Below are 21,686 nucleotides of genomic sequence, written 5' to 3'. Positions count from 1 at the left end.
TGCTTGACTCACTGAATTCCTCCTGCACTCAGATTCCATCATCTGAAGTCTCTTGAACCTCCCACAGATTAGGAGGTAGAAAATTTTAGCCCGGTACTTATGAAAGGGGAGTGGGGGGGGGGGGGGGGGAGGAGAGAGAGAGTGACATTAGCACTAGGGAAAATACTGGAATCCATGGAAATGCTAAACACGGCAGTCAATAAATAATAATAAGATAGTGCAGAATCAATGTGGATTTAAGGCATGGAAAACATGTTTTGCAGATCTGCTAAAGTTTTTAGAAATTGTGATTAGTAGGATAGATAAGAACAAATGAGTTGATGTGGTATATTTTGACCTTCAGAAGGCCCTTGATAAGGAACCACAATCGAGATTGTAAATTAAAAACAGAGCACAAGGTATTTTTGGTAATACACTGGTGTGTATTTAGGACTGGCTAATGGATAGAAAATAGTTAATTTTCAGACTGTGAGACTGTGACCAGTGGGATGACATTGAGATTGTTGGTGGAGTCCCATTTGCACAATGTCAATGATTTGGATGAGGAGATCAAGTACCCAAGTTTCCTGATGATATGAAGTTTAAGCTAACAGAAGAATTTAGGGAAGCAGGTTAAGTAATAGTTAGCTCATGGCCAATGGAATGTAATGAAAACAAAAGTGTGACCATCCACTTTGATAGAGAAAATGGAAAGGCACAGTATTATTTTTAATCCAGAGTCATTAAAAGGTATTGTTCAGAAGGATCTGGGAGTTCTTGTACTCAAATCACTGAAAGTTAAATAGCAGGTATAGTAAGCAATTTTGAAGACAAATGGCATGATAACTTTAATTATAGAGAGAGTTCAGTATATTGAAAAAGATATTTACTGCAATTATATATGGCTCTGGTGAGATCACATTTGGAATACACAACCTAAGGAAGTAAATATTTGGCATAGTGGGAGTGAAATTAAGGTTCTACAGACTGACTCCTCGGATGGTGGAGGTTTAATCCCTTGTGGAGAAATTGGGGATCTGTAATCTGTTTCTGCTTCTGGCTAATGTAACTAATAAAGTGGCCACTGGGTGTACGCTCGTGGTCTTCTGCTGCTGTAGCCCATCTTCTTCAAGGTTGGACAAGTTGTGCATTCACAGATGCTTGTTTGTACACCGCTGTTTTAACATGTGGTTATCTGAGTTACTGCCCGCTTTCTTTCAGCTTGAACTAGTCTGGCTATTCTCCTCTGACCTTTCTCATTAACAAGATATTTTTGTCCACAGAACTGCTACTCACTTTCTTTTTTCTTTTGTTTGTTTTTCACGCCATTCTCTGTAACTCTGGAAATTATTGAGCAAAAAAAAATCCCAGGAGATCAGCAGTTTCTGAGATATTTAAATCTCCCGATCTAGCAACAATGATCATTGCATAGTCAAAGTCACTTGGATCACATTTCTTCCTAATTCTGACATTTGGTCTGAACAACAACTGAACCTCTTGACCATGGCTGCATGCTTTTATGCACTGAATTGTTGCCTTATGATTAGTTGATAAGATATTTGCATTAATGAGCACATGTACATGTTTTTCTAACAAAGTCCCCACTGAATGATATTGGACAGAACATCAATACTTTTCTTTGTAAAAAGAGAATATTGGATATTATGTCATGGAGGAATGAAGGAAGTGGGGAATACAACTTGGATCCCTATCTAAACCAGATAATTTTCTTCCTTATCTAGTGCATCTCTGTCACCCACCAAAATAATTTATGATGTGTCCCCAAGAATACTTCATGCAGGTACCACACCAATCTTTGTTGCCCCTGAAATTGTTGGTGCACATTCAGATACTGTTGAAGGATGTATATAACCATCTCCTTCTCAAAATATGGGAACAACACCAAACACCCGTCAACCGCAGTTGCGGCCATTTGACAGGAATGCTCTTCCATGTGTTTCTAAGGAATAAATCAATGATCTAGAGTATTACTTTAGGTAGTTAGTTATGGATTTTTAAAAATTTGTTTTGGTGGTTCAAATTTATATTAATAAATAGGAAAGGACTTCTGTGGTTTATCTGCTGTCCTGGTAGTTGGGAGAAAAAGCTCTGGCAAAAATCTGCAGTGGGATGATTAGTTGTATTACTATTTTTCAATCCACCTATATTAGAATAGAAGTGATTGTCTGAAATGACTACTTTAATGGCAATTTATTTCTTGCTTGCTTGGTCAATATATCCAATGATAACTGGGCTTTAAGACCAGTGAAATTCCTGATCCAAAGTGAAATCAGGCAAACAGAAGTAAGGGTGAATCAGTACACCTGAGTTAGGCTGGTGGTAAGATGAGCAGTATTCTTGTACTTGATAGGCATCTGACAACATCTGCTTGAAGTGAATGCGTGGGCACATTGCATGTATTGGAAGCTGGATCAGTTCTATTCGTAATCCATGCTCAGTCATAGTCATAGTAAGAATCCCTGGTGGGTAACCAGAACTTGCAAATTTGTGTTTCAACAAGACAATATTTTGGAGGGAGGAGGAAGGTAGTTAAATGGGTGAGGTAAATAACTATCCATGTTGGACCATGTACGTAAAACTTCCTGATGTATTGCATGCGTAGCAAATAACTTACTAAAAAATTGTCTGTCAATAATTATTTAACAGCTATTTGGTATTTGAGGTTCATGGGAGGTTTCAGGCATCTGCACCCTAACCTTTAATTTACTCATTGCTATTAACAACATTGTTTGTTACTAATATTTATGACCTTACACCTTACTTTATACAAAGTTTAAAAGCATTCACGCTGTTACAATAATCATCAAATAAGAAATATGCCACATTAATCAGCCTGAACCAAATCTATTCCTGATTCTCTGAGTTCCCTGCTCTCAAAAGTTGCATCGTTCACAACACTGGGAAAGCACTTCAATCTTTTAATTTGCATTTTTCATGATCAGAAGCACAGTAAAACATACACTGACCCTGAATAAAAATGGCACAAATGGAATCTCAACATATTTCCCTGCTATACATTGTAAAAATGGTTCCGTTTGCATTTCAACTGATACCACCCCCCGTTTCATTTTAAGCTTTTCAATAATCATGTGGAACATACCATTTACAACAGCGAACAAATACAGCAAAAAAAAATTCAAAGTTTTTTGGCCTTTGGTAACTAAATTGAATATTAAAAAGTGCTTACCAATCCCCTCTTCTTTCAACTTAGTTCATAGTCACCAAGATATGGCACTCCACATTGTGGGTACTAGCAGACCACTGAACAGTTGGCAGAAATAGCCACAGAGGTATTAAGGAAGCCAAAGAATGTGGAGATAAAATGCATACAGTTCTGTTCACATGAGAACTCATGCCAAAAATAAGAAAAACACAGCGATGAGTCATTGCTACAGAATTACATCCAGATAGGCCCAATAAGTTTCTTAAGACCTGCGCCTTGAGCCGCTCAGATTTGGAGGCAGAATAATAATAATTAACTGTATTATTATTTTTAAACCAGTGAAGAATCTAGGACAAATACTTTGTAACATGATAACCCATTCAATGGCTTCCTGTAGAAGCTGTATTTTCTTTCCTTTGTATAATATTTTATAATAAGGTATTATTTTGTCTATGAGCTTTAATCAAAGAGGAAGCACATGTTCCAAACAAAACAGATGTGGGTCCAAAGATGTTTCTAATTTCCACTCAAATCATTTGAGCCTATAAAATGCAGTATCCTTTTTAAATTAAAATGTGAGTGAGTGTACAAATTGCCCAAGTGCTAGAAAAAATTGTTGCCTGCGTGCATATATTCTTCTACATACATTTTATATGCCTATATATTTTTTAAGATCTATCTGCTTTTATTATTTATGGAATGAAACATTCTCCACTATGCTCCATCCAGTATCAATATCATATGTGAGACACAGCCCAAGTTAAATGGCACCGGAAACCTCATTTGCTGTTCCAGAATAACATGGTTACAACCCAACCTCGCAAAAGGATCCTCCTGCACCAGGAGGGGAGGTTTAGTTCTATGAATCCTTTTTATGAAGGCACCAATTACAGAAGCGATTCTGGGAGTTCAGACCAGAATTGGGCTTCAGTCGTATTTAATCCTGGTGGTTTCAGTCGGGCCCAATCCCGGGGGTGGTCGTGGAAGCAAATATGACAGAGGTGTTTATGGGGCTCTTAGATAGGCACAGGAATGTGAGAATGGAGGGATATGAACATCATCTAGGCAGAAGAGATTAGTTTAGTTAGGCATTTAATTACAAGCTTAATCAATTTGGCACAACATCATGGGCCAAAGAGCCTGTACCTCTACTGTTCTGCTTTACCTCAGAAACGTAAAACTGTAAAAGCAAGTTTCTAATTTGTTATGGTCCTTGCACCTTACTTATCACCTGCAGTGCTCTTCTTCTGTAGCTCTAACACTATAGCATGCATTCTTCTTTTATTTTTACTGCTTCACGGTGCTTATGTATATCTGTCCAGAAGGAACACGAGCAAAGGCACTGTATCTCAGTACAAGTGACAATAATAAACCAACACGGCCAGGAAAACCAGGACCTCCCGGTGGGCACTCATTTCAGTTCTACTTCCCATTCCCAATCTGACTTGTCAGTCTATGGTCCCCTCTCCTGCCACGATGAGGCCATGCCCAGGTTGGAGGAGCAACACCTTATTTTCTGTCTGGGTAGCTTCTAACCTGATAGCATGAATATTGTTTTCTCAAACTTCTGGTAATTGCACCCCCCTCCACCATTCCCAAACCCATTTCCTTCTCTCACCTCATCTCCTTATCAGCCCATCACCTCCCATTGGTTCTCCTATTCCTTCCCTTTCTTCCATGGTCTTCTACCCTCTCCTATCAGATTCCCCTTCTTCAGCCTTTTATCTGTTTCACAAATCAGCTTGCCAGCTCTTTACTTCATCCCTCCCTCTCTCCTGGTTTCATCTACCACCTACAATCTTGTACTTCTTCTTCCCCTCCCCCCACCTTTTGCTCTAACTTCTCATCTTTTCTTCCAGACCTGACATAGGGCCTCAGCCTGAAATGTCGATTGTTTACTCTTTTCCCTTCTCCAGGGATTGTCACCTTGTCATGGTGGAGAAGCTTGTGTGGTCCTGTGATGCCGAGAGTGATGCCGTCTGGAGCTACGCTCCTGGTAGGGTCACCCATGGTGGTAAGGTCGAGGGTGAGGTCCCTGACAAAGAATAATCCAACCAAGACCTCAACGGTGGAACAGGCGGACAAAGTTACTTTGAACTCAACGGCTGTGAAGGCTGATACTGCAACAAATCCATCAGCTCCAATCATTGTAGTTTCCATGCCATTGGAATCAGTTGGTTGATTTATGAAGTATTGTGTGCTTCTTGGAGTACAACATCAAGTACATGTTAAACAAATACATGCACAGGCGTCTTTGCTCTGTGGGCCACTTCTTCAGAACCAAGACCATCACCCTCGACTTTGAGGGATAGTCACTACGACGACAACGACTCTTTTCCATAGATGCTACCTGGCCTGCTGATTTCCTCCAGCATTTTGTGTGTGTTGCTTGGATTTCTAGCATCTTCAGATTTTCTTATCTTTAAATAATACCAATACCAGATTTCTGTGAAAGTTTTCTTGTCCATCAGCCTCTGCTGCACTGGGAAAGTACTGGAAATGCTGGATATAATGGTAATTATTCTCAGGTGCTTTCGATTATTCTACCAGACTCATTGGAGACACCAAAGACTAAAATCCCCATGCTATATTCTAATATCCTCCTGAGGACCACATCTTTATTATGGTTTGGAGGCTTGCATGCCTTAATGACCCAGAGAGCTGTTTTGGCGGGAGTCAGGGCTTTAAGCTTTGGCTCTCTGTAGGGTCACCCATGCCAAACAGGTCAAAGGGTAGAGGTCAGACTAAGAAGTGGGCCACTAGGCCTCCAGGTTCGGGGGCTCAGTCCAGGTCTCACGATCCTGAATGGTCAAACAAAACTGTTACGGAAGCAGCAATGAAGAATCCTTCTACATCTGAGTGTGATGGTATTCCTGAGTCTCCACCTGGGACTTGCCTGACTGTCAGTAGTGAAAACTAAGAGGAAGCTACTGACATGATGAAGGAAGCCCTGAACATCACCAGAGATGGAGGACCCTCACTGCTGCCCTAAACACCACTGGTGTCATGTGAAAAAGGAAGAAGAATATTCTGATATAAAACACCAGACAATTATTCTAAGACAAACAAGAGAGAATATGCAGATACTGGAAATCCAAGCAACACACACAAAATGATTGGAGGAATTCAGCAGGCCAGGCAGCATCTATGGAAAAAAGTATAGTCAATGTTTCAGACCGAAACCCTTCAGAAGGACTGGAGAAAAAAGATGAGAGGTAGATTTAAAAGGTGGGGGAGGGGAGAGAGAAACACAGACGATACGTGAAGCCAGAAGGGGGAGGGATGAAATAAATAGCTGGGAGGTTGTTTGATGAAAGAGATACAGGGCTGGAGAGCTCATTCTATGACCTTCTGACTTCTAAATCATTTCAAAATTAGCCTGTGAAGAACACAGTTGGAACGTAAACCGCACGAAGTGGAAAATCTGAGGTGTGGATTTGTATTCTTTCAGATGAACGGCACAACAGGTTGGTTATTTCTCACTTCGGATATCCGGTGTGAATAGAAAGAAAAGAGGAGGAGGGTAATCACTGAGGATATATTCCTGGATTTCTCCAATAGTGCAGACCTAAAGTAGTTCTCCTCATGGAAATGTATCTTCTGATTGGAAGAAGCAGAAAGGGGGCAGTCAAGGTGTTGCAGCAACTGAACTCAATGTGTTCTCACTGCTCATTTAGTCATATACCCACCCCGGAGATTCCTCACAAGTCCCCGTCCAATATCTCGCTCCAAGGCCAGCAGACGTCAGTATTACTCCAGGCTAATAGCATGATCTGAACTGGTTACTTTAAGCAGGCCTTCCCCAAGGAGATTTCTGCAGCAAGGTGGTACATATTAATAACAAAATCATCAGGAACTTGTCTAGTTCCACTCCTTATTGTTGACTACAGTGCTTCAGTCCACATTCCAATGTATGATACAGTGATGGAAGAAGAACATTTTTCCATTATATTGTAGCTCCAAAGGTTTGCATCAATCAGCAATCACCAACAACCAATCAAGTCATTTACATCACAACATCTTACAATTCCAACAAGCCTTGGATGAAGCAATACATCCTCAGCATTTTAAAGCAGCACCGTCAAAGCAAAATTCGAAACATACCTGAAATTCCTGAAATTTGCACAGAGGAGCAGAAGTTTGTGTGAAGGAGTTAGTTTTCAAGGAGTTTTAAAGGAACAGAAGCAATTAGAGAGTAGAAAGGTTTCGGAGCTAGGGGGGTGGGGGTTGCGGTGGGTAGGCCAAGACTTAAGGCCGAAGCATTTAAAAGAAGCTAGAATGAGATAAGTACCAGTTACAAGCTAACTCACCCGGACTACCTGAAGAGCTTCTCCTAAATCACTATCAAAGCAGCAAATGTCTGGGAATATATCACTTCCAGCTCTCCCTCCAAGTCACACATCACCCTGATTTGGAAAAATACTAGTGTTCTTCATCATTTTGTTTCGACGCTGATGCACCATCAATAACTCTCTCTGAGACGTAAAGGCGAGATATCGGCTTTTATTGACTGGAAGAAGGAACAAGCAGTGGTTGACCACCATACTACATCCTGGAGACAGAGAGGCCAGGCTCAGACCTCAATCGCCTTTATACCGGGGTCTGTGGGAGGAGCCACAGGAGCAGTCAGCAGGGGGGGCATGTCCAGACAGGTATATGTAGTTCACCACAGATGCTTTGGAAACAGCAGTATGGTTAGTAACTTCAGCAGGTCTGAAGCAGTTTAAGAAGATGACTCATGACCAGTTAGGGGTAGACAATCAATATAGGCTTTTCTCGAATCCCCGCTTATGAAAAACGAACGATAAATCAGTTAAAACCCAATGTGGCATGGAAGGTGTCTGAGAGATTGGAATTGGAAGAACCCAAGACCCTTGCAGGATCAGAGAGCCAGAGGTGGTTATGGAACCATGGAAAAGTGAAAAGGTTATGCCTCAGATAGGATACAACTGGAATGTTTTGAATGAGTTCAAGATTATAAAGATGTGAGCTGGGAGGTTGACATAAAGAGCACTGGAATGATTAAGCTTTGTGCCCTCATGAGACTTAAGTGAGTATTTTAGCAGTGGCAGTCATCATCTGTACGGAGAGCCTCCGCACAAACTTGTGCTTCATTATTTTATATCAGAATAATGTCATTGTGAAATGATTAATATCATTGTGGAAGTTACAGCATGCTGACTTCATTTTCAAGATCCCCTTTGGGAATATTGCAAGTGCTGTGTGCACTTGTTACTGCTTGTAGTTATTTAATCTCATTCACTTTCATGTATTGAATTGGCTTAATTGAGGAAGCATTTCTTGGTCACATAGTCTTGTTTTAAGCAGCTTTTCCTGATAATGCACATGACATAATTTTTCTGGTTACAGTGTTGTAACGTTTGAGAGAATTGTTTGGTTAGTAATACTCAAATGAGGAACTAGTGCTGATTTTTAATTATCTCATCTACAATAAGATTTTGGGTGCTTTGAAATGTAGCGTCATTTTTAAGCTCACTGAGTATAAATGAATAAATTAGTTCTCTTCAGGTGTGTGTCCCAAAAACTGATTAACACTGAAAATAAATATTATGGAAAGGGTAAATATAATGTACTGTATGTTAGACAATTTGTGAAAATGAGGAAAATACCCAGTTCGCTAATGCTTGTCAGTAATAAATGTAGATAGTCTGGGGGGTTGTCGGAGCTTACAGCCAGACAGTGATAGGATGCAGAACGGGGCTGATCAGTGGCAGATGGAGTTCAACCCAGTTAAGTGTGAAGTAGTTCATTTTGGTACGTCAAATTTGAAGACAGAATATAATATTAATGGTAAGAATCTTGGCAGTGTGAAGGATCAGAGAGATCTTGGGGTCCATGTCCATAGGACACTCAAAGCTGCTGTGCAGGTTGACAGTGTTGTTAAGAAGGCTTATGATGTGTTAGCCTTCATCAACTGCGGGATTGAGTTCAAGAGCCTGCTTGGAGTACTGTGTTTAGTTCTGATCACCTCACCACAGGAAGGATGTGGATACTGTAGAGAGGGTGCAGAGGAGATTTACAAGGATGTTGCCTGGATTTGAGAGCATACCTTATGAGAATAGGTTGAATGAACTTGGCCTTTTCTCCTTGGAGCAATGGAGGATGAGAGGTGACTTGATAGAGGTGTACAAGATGATGAGAGGCATTGATTGAAAAGACAGCCAGAGGCTTCTTCCCAGGACTGAAATGGCTAACTAGAGGGGGCATAGTTTCAAGGTGCTTAGAAGTAGGTACAAGGGGGATGTCAGAGGTAAGTTTCTCACATAGTGGTGGGTGCATGGAATGTACTGCCAGCGACGGTGGTAGAGGCAAATACAATAGGGTCTTTTAAGAGACTCTTAGATAGGTATGTGGGGCTTAGAAAAATAGAGGGCTATGCGGTAGGGAAATTCTAGGCAGTTTCTAGAGTAGGTTATATGGTCAGCAGAACATTGTGGGCCGAAGGGCCTGTAATGTGCTGTAGATTTCTATGTTTCTATCTAAGACTGGCGACTTCTTCATGATGATCGCTCTGTTCAACGCTGGCACCCTGACTGTCAGGTTGTCAGGTAGCTGGTACATCAAAACTTTCTAAAATGGGATGGGAAAAGATGCATTACTCTGAGACTCCTCCATGTCGGAAAGGATTTTGAACCTGACACATTTAGAGAGGAATTTAAATAAATATAGTTTTTTTTTGTGTTTTTATATTAGTGAGGAAATGCTCAGATTGTCATGGGATGGGATATCCTTAAAGTTTTGCCCCTTTTATTTGTATGTGGCAATAAGCATGCACCTCACATCATCATATCAAAACACATTCTTTAGATTTTATACTCTGAGCATCATTATCTCTGTTTCCCCCAGTCACGTTATGCTTGTTCACCACATCCAGCCGGTCAGCAATGCAGAGCAGCCAAGGGGTGTGAGCAGAACTGATGGAGCAACTGATAGCAAACAAAAGGAAGGCTGAGGTGGTTGCTTCAGAATCTTAGAGTGCAGAGTAAATATGGGTCATCATCAACACCACCTTCAAAATCCATTCATAAAAATAACAGTTCATGAAATGACTTCCCCTGAGGGAGTGTAGAAAGTAAAAGGTGACCACCATTTGTTTATTCTCATTAAAATATTTGCCACTAAGCACAAATATCACAAATTTTAAGATACTCAAAATATGTCCTGTTTTTCTCCAAACTTGTTGCAGTGACATTGCAACATCAAACTCAGTGTTATAGATCTTTCCCATATGCAGGGCAAACTGAACTTAGTAACATTTAAAAACAGATTAAATATTGCAAGTTAAGGGACCAATTTCAATATCACTTGACTATAAAATAAGAAATAATTGGAAGAGGAAATAATACTGAAGTTGCCTAAGCAACATCAGCATTTACTGTATAATAACTAGCAAATCCTCAAATAAGCTTCCTCAAGGTACCTTATCCAATGCATGAATTTTTTAAACATATCAGTTTTCAACACAAAGATGGCAAACAAAGATAATGGAATAAGCAGGCATATTTCTTTAGCCGGAGGGTGGTGGAGGGCCAAGTCTTTGGGTGTATTTAATGCAGAGTTTGAAAGGTCATTGATTATTAAGGGCATCAAAGTTTACGGGGAGAAGGCAGGAATCTGGCTGCATCATTGCCCCAACGTGTAGGATCGGAAGAGCCTGCAGAGGGTTGCGATCTCAGCCAGCTCCATCCGGAGCTCAACCCTCTCCACCACTGAGGCCATTTTCAAAAGCTGCTGCCTCAGGAACATCAGATCCATCATTAAGGACCCTCACCATTTGGGATGTGGACTCTTTTCATTAATACCATCAAGAGACTGAAGATCGACCCTTAGTGTTTTAGAAATTGTTTTTTCCCCTCCACCATCTGATCTCTGAACTGTCCATGATTCCATGAACACGACCTCATAACTCCTCTTCTGCACTATTTACTTATAATTTTTAAACTTCAGTGGAAATTCCTGTAGTGGAGAACTCTAGGAGTAGAGAACGTAGTTTCAGAACAGATTAGAGATGAGGAGGAACTTCTTTAGGTGGTGAATCTGTGGAAATCATCACCATCGATGGCTGTGGAGGCCTAGTCATTGGAAATATCTAAAGCAGAGGTTGATAGGTTCTTGATTAGTAATGGTGTCAAAAGTTACAGAGAGAAGGCAGGAGAATGGGGTTGAGAGGGGTAATAAATCAGCCATGATGGTATGGCAGAACAGACTTGATGGACCGAATGGCCTAATTCTGCTCTGATGTTCTATGGTCTAATATGTTGAAATATATCTAGGGAGAAACTCCACTGGCTTCTTGAAATTTAAGAGTCATGATGCCTGAGGTAATTTGGAGTGATTTCATACAAGCAAAACACAAAGATCAATTCAAGACAAAATCCTAGAAACTAAAATGTTTAAATCTAGACTTCTGCATGTAGGTTTCAAAACAGTCCTTCACAAACTTAAGGACTCTGATGTTGAGCTTCTTCCAAGATGTAACGAGGGAGATGAGATTGTGAATGCTTGCTCATTATTTTATCTTAGCCTTGGCAACTGGGGCAATCTTGATTACTTGTCAGTGTGGTCCTTGACAGTCTGGTGGTGTCTCACGCACAAAATATGTTGGAAGAACTCAGCAAATTAGGCAGAATCTATGGAGGGGAATAAATGGTTAATGTTTGGAGCCGTGACCCTTTATCAGGACTTGATTCTCATCACCTTTTTCAATATCACCATCCTTCTATCATGAATTGATGGGAAAGGAGGGTGGAAGCTAACAATTGACTCAATAATGAGTGAAAAAAAACTGGCATTTTCTTCATTACCACTGGGTTGATGTACAGGGACACCTTATTCATCAGCAATGTGGGATCACCTTAATCAGAATGAGATCAGCTGTATTACCACCTTTTTAAGGGCTCTCATGGCTAGGTGGCAGTGACACCCACAAAAAATAATAGAAATGCTTTGGGAGACTGGAGGCAGAAAGGTGGAGTAGCAAGCAGGGTTTCAGGGTGTGAAAATAGGGGAAGAGGTTTTATAATTTAAGTAATTTCTGCTAGGAGAATTATAATATAATACTGCGACACTGCACTGCAGTCCTGTTGGACAGAAAGTGGGCGCTCAAAGCCAGTTTCCCACTCTTTGAAGTTACACAAATGGCAATTCCAGGTGACTTGATAATGTTCTAGAGTCGTAGAGCCACAGAGAGCTACAGTAAATAATCAGGACCTTTAGAACACCAAATCTGAGCCAACTTGGTCTTCTGCCTCATCCCAACTATCTGCACCCAGACTATAACCCTCCATAGCCTCTCATCCATGTACCTATCCAAGTTCAAGCTCAGGTTCGGTTTGTAGTCGTGTAAACCGCCAAACGGAAAAGAAGTTCCTCCGGACCAAGGTGCACCAGTGCACTGTACAGAACATTTAACTCACACACACAACACATAAAGTAATATTACCACAAATAAATTAACAAATTATAGAGTGCATTTACGACACAAGTCAAAGAGTAAACAGTACAATGTACTGGCGTTTCGTAAGTGATGAGACCTGGGCGGTAGTGGGGAGTTCTGAGTCTTCCAGCCTGGGGGAGGAAGCTATTTCCCATCCTAACAGTTCATGTCCTAAAGCTACGGTACCTCCTCCCTGATGGTAGGGTGTCAAAGAGATTGTTGGACAGCTGGGAGGGATCACTGACGATGCTAAGGGCCATGCGAACACAGCGCTCCTGATAAAGATCACCAAGGGATGGAAGAAAGACACCGAATGATCGTCTCAGCAGTCCTCACAATCCTTTGCAGTCAGTTGCCTTGCAATTCCATACCAGACCGAGATGCAGCTGGTCAGGAGAGTCTTGATGGTGTTCCTGTAAAATTGGTTAGAATGTGGGGGGTGGGGTAAGGAGATAATGGGAATGAGCTTTCCACTACCTATCAAATGCTCCAAATGGCATGGGTCTCAAATAGCCTCTGACAATTATCGAACTCCTGGCCTTCACGTGTGGTTTAGCTACTAGGCCCAGCAGAACCGTTTCTACTGACAGGTGAAGGGATAAAGGCAGGTTTCTGGCATCGAAACCAGTCACTCCAGGGAGATAGGGATCGTCAACTGTGGGTGTCAGCTCATCTAGGAGAAGGGAAACTCCAATCTCAAACTTCCGCTGCCTAGCAGCTACACTCACTCATGCGGAAGGCTTCGGGAGTAAACTCTGAAGGAAAGTCCGGAGCTGGGGTCCCGAAGGCAGTCGGCGTTGAATTCAACACTGATGTCACTGGTGGCAAACTGTGTCGGTCTCTGCCATTCCTCTGGGTTCATGAACTGCGTGGAGAGAGGGAACTTGCTGAATGGGGCAACAGCTTGCTCTTCATATCGTACTGCCCTGGCTTGCATATTGGCTTGTGTATACGTAGACAGCTAGGACACAACATCCATAGTTGACCCTGGCCAACGGAGATCATGGGGGTGGGGGGAACCTCACTCATCTCTGTCTCCTCGGGAAGTGGAGATGCCGCTGTGGTTTCTTGACCAAAGAGGTGGCGTTGATGGGCCAGATGTGATGCCTGAAGGGACAGTGGACTATTCCAGAGAGATGCTGAAGATGCCTGGTAGAACTTCTATTAACTGGACTACACAGTTCCTCATCAACCGACAATTATCAACCCTCACAGCTTTACATAGGTTGACCTGGTTTACCTAATGGTGATGTCCTCAGTGCACTTCTCTATGCAGCCAGTCACAGATCTCACATATTCATCGATGACAATGTGATGGTCATAGGTAGTCCCCTCCCTGAACATGTCCCAATCCGCGTTTTCAAATTTTTCTTAGATGTCACACATGAACCGCACCCACGACTTCCACTGGCAGCTTGCAATATCCCCTGTGAACAACCTCCCCCTTAAACATTTCACTTTTCATCCTAAACCTATGACCTCTAGTTCTCGTCTCACCTGATTTGAAAGGAAAAAGCCTGCAAGCATTCACATTCTCTATGCCCTCATAACTTTGTGTACTTCTATAAGATCTCCTGTTGTTCTCCTGTGCTCCATGGAATAAAGTCCTACCCTAATCAACTTTTCTCAAGTCCCTGCAACATCCTTGTAAGTTTTCACACACTGAAGTCTGAAATACTACAATGAGTTAAACTGCATATTCTTATAGTACGGCTTGATATGAAGCTGGTGCTTGAGTTGTCCTTATTCAGTCCATTCAACATTTGAGAGACACAGAGATGCACTAGCAGATCTTTTCCCCCACAGTTCCATTCCAATTTCCATTGCTGTCTTAGTGGAGTTTACAGGTTCTCCCCATAACTCTGAGGACTTCCTCTAGGAGCTATGGTTTCCTTGTATGTACCCAAGTCCTGCTGATTAGTAGTTAATCGGCCAGAGAAATTGCCTTCACTGTAAATGAATCATAGTATTAATGGGAAAAATTGGTGATGGGAATGTTTAGTGGAGGAATGAAATTCATAGACTGAGATGAATAGCTTCCCTCCTTGGCATAATAAAATATAGAAATAGGAAAATCAAGTGAAACTAACAATAAGATGTGGGATGGGGTGTGTCACTACACTCTCTATGATGCTGACACAGAAGTTCCATTCGTTCAGCTGCTCATATTGGTTCTCGATATTTCTGCAACCCTGCTTCTCATAACTTGGGAGTCACTTCTCAGCAAGGACAGATACCATTGGTAAACTTCAGAGAGCCAGCACAACTGTGGCCTAATGATGATAAAAGTGCATGAAGAATAAGATTTCAAACCTGGCATCAGGTTCATGGAGAAGTAATTATCCCATTTTCCCATATGCTTTAGAGACATAGACAACATAGACCAGGCACCACAGGCACTGGAAAAGTAGCACTAAAGTGCCCCAACCAAATCTCTTAAATCTGCTGGAAGGACAAATCAATATCATCACTAACACCATTGAGATCAATAATACCACTGTTGTTGGTAAAATTTCAGATAGTGAAGAGATAATGGAGTCCCATCGTTAGCAAATCAAGGAACTGACTGTGAACTTCAGGAAGGGGAAGTTTTCAGAACCTGTGCCAGTCCTTATTGAGGCATCAGAGCTGGAAAGGGTGATCAGCTTTAAGTTCCTGGGAGTCAGTGTATCAGACGACCTATCCTGGACCCAAAAGATTGATGCAATGATGAAGAAGGCACACCTGTGACTATACTTCACTAGAGGTTTGAGGAGATATGTGTGTCACCAAATACTCTTACAGGTTTCTACAGATGTACAGTGGAGAGCACTATCACTGTTTGCATAACAGCCTGGCACGGAGCCTCCAATGCACAGATTTGCACGAGGCTGCACAGGGTTATAGACTCAGCCATGCGTACAACCTCCCTATTATCAAGGACACCTCCAAGAGGCAGTGCCTCAAGAAAGCAGCACCCATCGTTTCGGACCCTCATCACCTAGGACTCATCACCTCTTACTACTACTTGTCAAAGAGGAGCTGAGATACAGGAGACAAAACCCACACTTAATGAGTTCTCCTACTCCACCTTCCGATTTCTGAATGGTGCATGAACCCATGAATGCTACCTCATTACTCCTTTCTTTGCACTTTATTTTTGTGGAATTCATTGCCACAGGAAGCCAAGTCAACAGATATAGTTAAGGCAGAGGTTGATTGATTCTTGATTAGTCAGGGCATGAAGGGATATGGGAAGAAGGCAGGAGATAGGGGCTGAGAGGGAAATGGACCAGCCATGATGAAAAGGCAGAACAGACTCAATGGGCCAAATGGCCTAATTCTGCTCCAATAGCTTACAGTCTTATGTCTGTAATTTATGTCTGTTCTGCACTGCTGCCACAAAACAACAAATTTCACATTATGAGTCATTAAATCAAATTCTGATTATGATTCATTCTGATTCTGTCTGGTTCTGACTCCCTGGTCAACATTTCCTGCTGGGCTCTGATCTAAGGAACTGGTCACGTAGTTGGGGTTCCTGAAACAAGCAGTCATCTCCAAGTTCCATCATGGCTAGCAATTTCCACAAGCACTGTGAAATTACTTTGAGGATGCCTTCAAATCCTCACTGGCAAATCTTGGCCCAAGGCCACTCAAACTGATGTGCGCCCTCAAAAAAGGACTCATGCAGCTGGAGTTTCTTCAACAAGAACAAATGGAGGCTGATCAAGAACATGCAACAGACCAAAAATTCTACTAACCCACCACATCAGACTATCTCTGCCACTCTTGTTCTGCACATCCTATGTATAATATTTTAGATATTCCGCAGAACGATTGTGGAAACAAGCCATCTGCATGGACCAACTGTCTGGGAAGAAAAGACAAACAGAGAGAAAACTTAAGAAAGCAGATGCTGAAACTCAGAAACAGAAACAGATTTCTTATATTGAAAACAAATAAAGAGCTATTTGCAGTGCATTACAGAATCAGAGAGATAGTTAAGGTTACAGCATGCAAAGAGGACTTATAGTAAAGAGTTATATAAAGAGACAACATGGAAACATTAATCCCATATTTTACTCTCCCCACACTCTCATCACCTTCCAGTCACCTACACACTAGGAGCAACTTACAGTGGGTAACCAACGTGCCTTTGGGCTGTAGGAGAGGAAATCCATGCTGTCACCAGGAGAACATCAAGGGCACCTTCAAGAGGCCATGCCTAAAGGAGGTGCCACGCATTATTAAAGATCCCCACCGTCTGGGACATGCCCTCACCTCATTACTGCTATCAGGGAGGATTGCAGCAGCCTGAAATGCCAACATTTAAAGAGCAGCTTCTTCCCTTCTGCCATCAGTTTTCTGAACGGTGCGTGAACCCATGAACACAACCTCATTATTCAACTTCCGCGCTATATATTTATTTTGTAACTTATATGAAGTTTTACTCCTTGCATTGTACTGCACTTGCAACACTTCACAGCATACATCAGCCATAATAAAGCTGATTCTGGTTTTGATTCTGAACATGTAAAATCCACAAGGTCAGGGTTGAACGTCATCATTGAGGTGACCCTGAGTCTTCTCTGATATTGTGAAGAAGTGGCTCTCCTATCCATAAGTGTGCTATCAACTTTATTACATTTTTTAAATTTAGAGATACAATGCAGAACAAATCCTTTCAGCCCAAAGAGCCACACTGCCCAGCAACCCACTGTGGTGAACTACATATACCTGTCTGGACACGCCCCCTGCTGACTGCTCCTGTGGCTCCTCCCACAGACCCCGGTATAAAGGCGATTGGCCCTCAGTCTCCAGGATGTAGTATGGTGGTCAACTACTGCTTGTTCTTTCTTCCAATCAATAAAAGCCGATATCTCGCCTTCACATCTCAGAGAGTTATTGATGGTGCATCAATTTTATTGATGGAAGTTTTAAAACATGGAAAGTATTTTACGTCCGGAAAAATTGGACTTGGACCCCCAAGCCCCTGAAGCAGCTCTTGCCTTTGAACTCTGGCTTGCATGCTTCCAATCATACTTGGAGGAGGTTCATGCAACTGAACCCGCTGTTATGCACAGAATTCTCCTCTCGAGGGTCACCCTGAAAGTTTACTCACTTATCAGGGACCTGTCAACCTACCAAGGGGCACTGGACGCCCTCAAAAGACAGTACCTGCGGCCGGTGAATACCGTCTACGCAAGACATCGCTTAGCTACGCGACGACAGTGGCCTGGAGAGTCGAGCACCGAGTTTCTCCGAGCCCTACAGACACTCGTGCGAACTTGCGACTGCAAAACTCTCACAGCGGAACAGCATGCGGAGCACCTCGTACGAGACGCCTTTGTTACAGGGATCAGGTCAGTGTACGTGCGCCAGCGGCTGCTGGAAAATGCCGATCTTACCTTATGCTCGGTGATCGAGATGGCCGACACGCTGGAGGCTGCTCTGCACAACGCTGACGCTGTCCAGCCGTGCGATCCCCCGCCGGTTCCGTGGACACCTCAGACCCCGCCGCCGCCGGTTCCTGCGAGCGAATTTGCCAACGCTGCTGCCAGTCACGATTCCACGAACTCCCCGAACCCGACCACAGCTGCTGCCAGTCGCAAGCCCGCGCACTGTTACTTCTGCGGACTCGAAAAGCACCCCCGAAAATGCTGCCCGGCCCGAGGAGCGACCTGTTCCAGCTGCGGGAAGAAGAGCCATTTCGCCAAGGTCTGTAAGTCTAAACCACGAGCGGGGTCGGGCAGTGCTGTGTGCAAGGCATGGGGGCCACCATCTTGCATGCCCGGACGGGGGTGGCCATCTTTGTCGGCGCCAACATGCCCCGCCCCCTACCCACGGGTGCTTACCGGGCACCAAGACGGCAGTTCAACTCTGGCCTCCGTAACCCTCGACCAAAGCGCGCCACACCAGCTTGCAAGGTCAATGATGGACATCCTGGTGGAGGGGCACAGGACTAGCTGCCTGTTTGACACGGGCAGCACTGAGAGTTTTATTGACCCGGACACGGTGCAACGCTGCAGACTTGTGACACGGCCGGTAAGCCAGAGGGTCACCATGGCTTCTGGGTCGTATTCCACAGAGATCCGGGTGGGTTGTGTAGCGACATTGGTGGTGCAGGGCACAGAATATCAGAACTTTGCGCTACTGGTCATGCCTCAACTGTGCGTGCCTTTGCTATTGGGGCTGGACTTCCAGAGCCACCTCGAAAGTGTGACTATGGCATATGACGGGCCCCTCCCACCACTCACTGTCAGGAATCCTCAGTTTTGTGGGACTTTGTCATATACCCCGCTACTGACCACACACACACACTGACCCACACATCCCACCCAGCACCATGCCAACAGCTGCGCTACTGACACCACTTGCAGCCTCTCCACCCTCAAGATCCCTTCTCCACCGCTCTTCGCCAACCTGAGCCCCGATTGTAAACCTGTGGCAACTAAAAGCAGGAGGTACAGCGCGGGGGACAGGGCCTTCATTCAGTCAGAGGTGCAGTGGCTGCTCAGGGAGGGGATCATTGAGCCAAGCACAAGCCCTTGGAGGGCCCAGGTGGTTGTTGTTCGGACCGGGCAGAAAAATAGGATGGTCGTGGACTATAGTCAGACCATCAATAGGTTCACGCAGCTTGACGCGTACCCCCTACCCCGCATCGCGGATATGGTCAACCAGATAGCTCAGTACAAGGTGTACTCGACAATAGATCTGAAATCCGCTGATCACCAGCTCCCCATCCGCCCAGAGGACCACCCCTACACCGCCTTCGAGGTGGGCGGCAGGCTCTATCACTTCCTGCGCGTCCCATTCGGTGTCACAAATGGTGTCTCGGTCTTCCAGAGGGAAATGGACCGGATGGTGGACCAGTGCCAACTGAAGGCCACATTTCCCTATCTGGATAACATCACCATCTGTGGTCACGACTGGCCGGATCACAACGCCAACCTCCAACGATTTTTCCAAGTGGCCAAAGCACTGAACCTTACTTATAACAGGGACAAGTGTGTGTTCGGAACCACGCGACTCGCTATCCTTGGGTATGTCGTGGAAAACGGGGTCATTGGCCCTGATCCCGACCGTATGCGCCCCCTGTTAGAACTCCCTCTTCCCACCACCCTCAAAGCCCTCAGACGGTGCCTGGGCTTCTTTTCCTATTACGCCCAATGGGTCCCCCATTATGCAGACAAGGCCCGCCCCCTGGTCAAGTCTACCACTTTTCCCCTCTCTGCCGAGCCCTGCGCGGCCTTCAGCTGCATTAAAGGGGACATTGCCAAAGCGACGATGCATGCGGTGGACGAGACCATTCCCTTCCAAGTAGAGAGTGACGCCTCCGATTTCGCGCTGGCTGCTACCCTCAATTAGGCAGGCAGGCCAGTAGCATTCTTTTCTCGTACCCTTCAAGGCCCTGAAATTCGGCACTCCGCGGTGGAGAAAGAAGCCCAGGCCATAGTGGAAGCTATTAGGCACTGGAGGCACTATCTCGCCGGCAAAAGGTTCATCTTGCTGACCGACCAGCGCTCAGTTGCGTTCATGTTCAGCAACCAACAGCGGGGCAAAATCAAAAATGATAAAATTTTGCGGTGGAGAATAGAACTCTCCACCTACAACTATGATATCCTGTACCGGCCTGGAAGGCTCAATGAGCCCCCTGATGCCCTATCCCAGGGAGCGTGTGCCAGCGCGCATCTCGACCGGCTATACGCCCTCCATGCAGATCTTTGCCACCCGGGGGTCACCCGATTTTACCATTTCGTGAAAGCCCGGAACCTGCCGTACTCCCTTGAGGACATCAGGACGATGACCAAGGACTGCCAAGTCTGTGCTGAGTGCAAACCGCACTTCTACCGTCCTGAAAAGGCGCAACTTATCAAGGCCACCCGCCCCTTTGAGCGACTGAGTGTTGACTTTAAGGGCCCCCTTCCCTCCACCAACCACAATGTCTACTTTCTCAACATTATCGACGAGTACTCGCGGTTCCCCTTTGTCATCCCCTGCCCCAACACCACTATCACGTCCGTCATAAAAGCTCTGCGCCAGCTCTTCACTCTGTTCGGATATCCCTGCTATATCCACAGTGATAGAGGGTCCTCCTTTATGAGTGACGAGCTGCGCCAGTACCTGCTGGCTAGGGGCATTGCTACGAGTAGGACCACGAGTTATAATCCCCGGGGAAATGGACAGGTGGAGAGGGAGAATGCCACACTTTTAGCCCTTAAGTCAAAAGGGTTGCCGGTCTCTCGATGGCAGGAGGTCCTCCCGGAGGCACTCCACTCTATCCGCTCCCTGTTATGCACGTCCACCAATGCCACCCCTCACGAGCGCCTTATTCTCTTTTCCCAGGAAGTCTGCCACTGGGACCACCCTACCAGCTTGGCTGACGTCCCCAGGGCCAGTGCTGCTCCGGAAACATGTGAGGAGCAATAAATACTCCTCGCTGGTCGAGACGGTTCACCTTCTACATGCGAACCCACAGTATGCTTACGTGGTCTTACCTGATGGGCGGGAGGACACAGTTTCCGTCCGCGACCTGGCGCCCGCAGGAGCAGCAGACCACTACCCCGAACACTCCACGGTAACTATGAACCCTGTACCCGAGGTGACACTGCGCACACCGAGCCCTACACAGGCTCCTCACGACACTCCTATACCGGGTGTCTCGTATGCGCATATACCAGGTGCCTCGCACACGCATGAGGGATCACTGACGCCTAGTGGGCTGACACCTCCAGTTAGGCCGGAACCAGCACAACCACCGTCTCCGGTGCAATCACAACCGGCACCTGTGCAATCACAGCCGGTGCTATGTAGATCGCAGCGACAGATTCGACTACCTAATAGACTTAACCTGTAAATATACTTGTAAGAAACTTTGCCCCATGGGGACTGTCTTTTAAAACAAAGGGGGGGTGAATGTGGTGAACTACATATACGTGTCTGGACACGCCCCCTGCTGACTGCTCCTGTGTCCCCTCCCACGGACCCCTGTATAAAGGCAATTGAGGCCTGAGCCCGGCCTCTCAGTCTCCAGGATGTAGTATGGTGGTCAATTGCTGCTTGTTCTTTCTTCCAGTCAATAAA

The 21,686-nt window shown here is 44.6% G+C and overlaps 1 long non-coding RNA gene across 2 annotated transcripts in view; it reads right to left on the bottom strand.

The window, feature by feature from the left end:
- LOC140736876 (uncharacterized) overlaps positions 1-3,252 on the bottom strand; it is a 106,634-nt gene extending 103,382 nt beyond the window's left edge. For both annotated transcript variants that reach the window (XR_012101016.1, XR_012101017.1), the window contains exon 1: positions 3,188-3,252. This is a non-coding gene — a long non-coding RNA (uncharacterized lncRNA). The remainder of the gene's footprint in view (positions 1-3,187) is intronic.
- Positions 3,253-21,686: the final 18,434 nt, after the last annotated feature.

The sequence above is a fragment of the Hemitrygon akajei genome, chromosome 12 (assembly GCF_048418815.1).
Source record: "Hemitrygon akajei chromosome 12, sHemAka1.3, whole genome shotgun sequence".
NCBI classification, from domain to species: domain Eukaryota; kingdom Metazoa; phylum Chordata; class Chondrichthyes; order Myliobatiformes; family Dasyatidae; genus Hemitrygon; species Hemitrygon akajei.
Note: the sequence above shows the minus strand (reverse complement) of the source record. Positions and strands in the feature narration are given on the sequence as shown.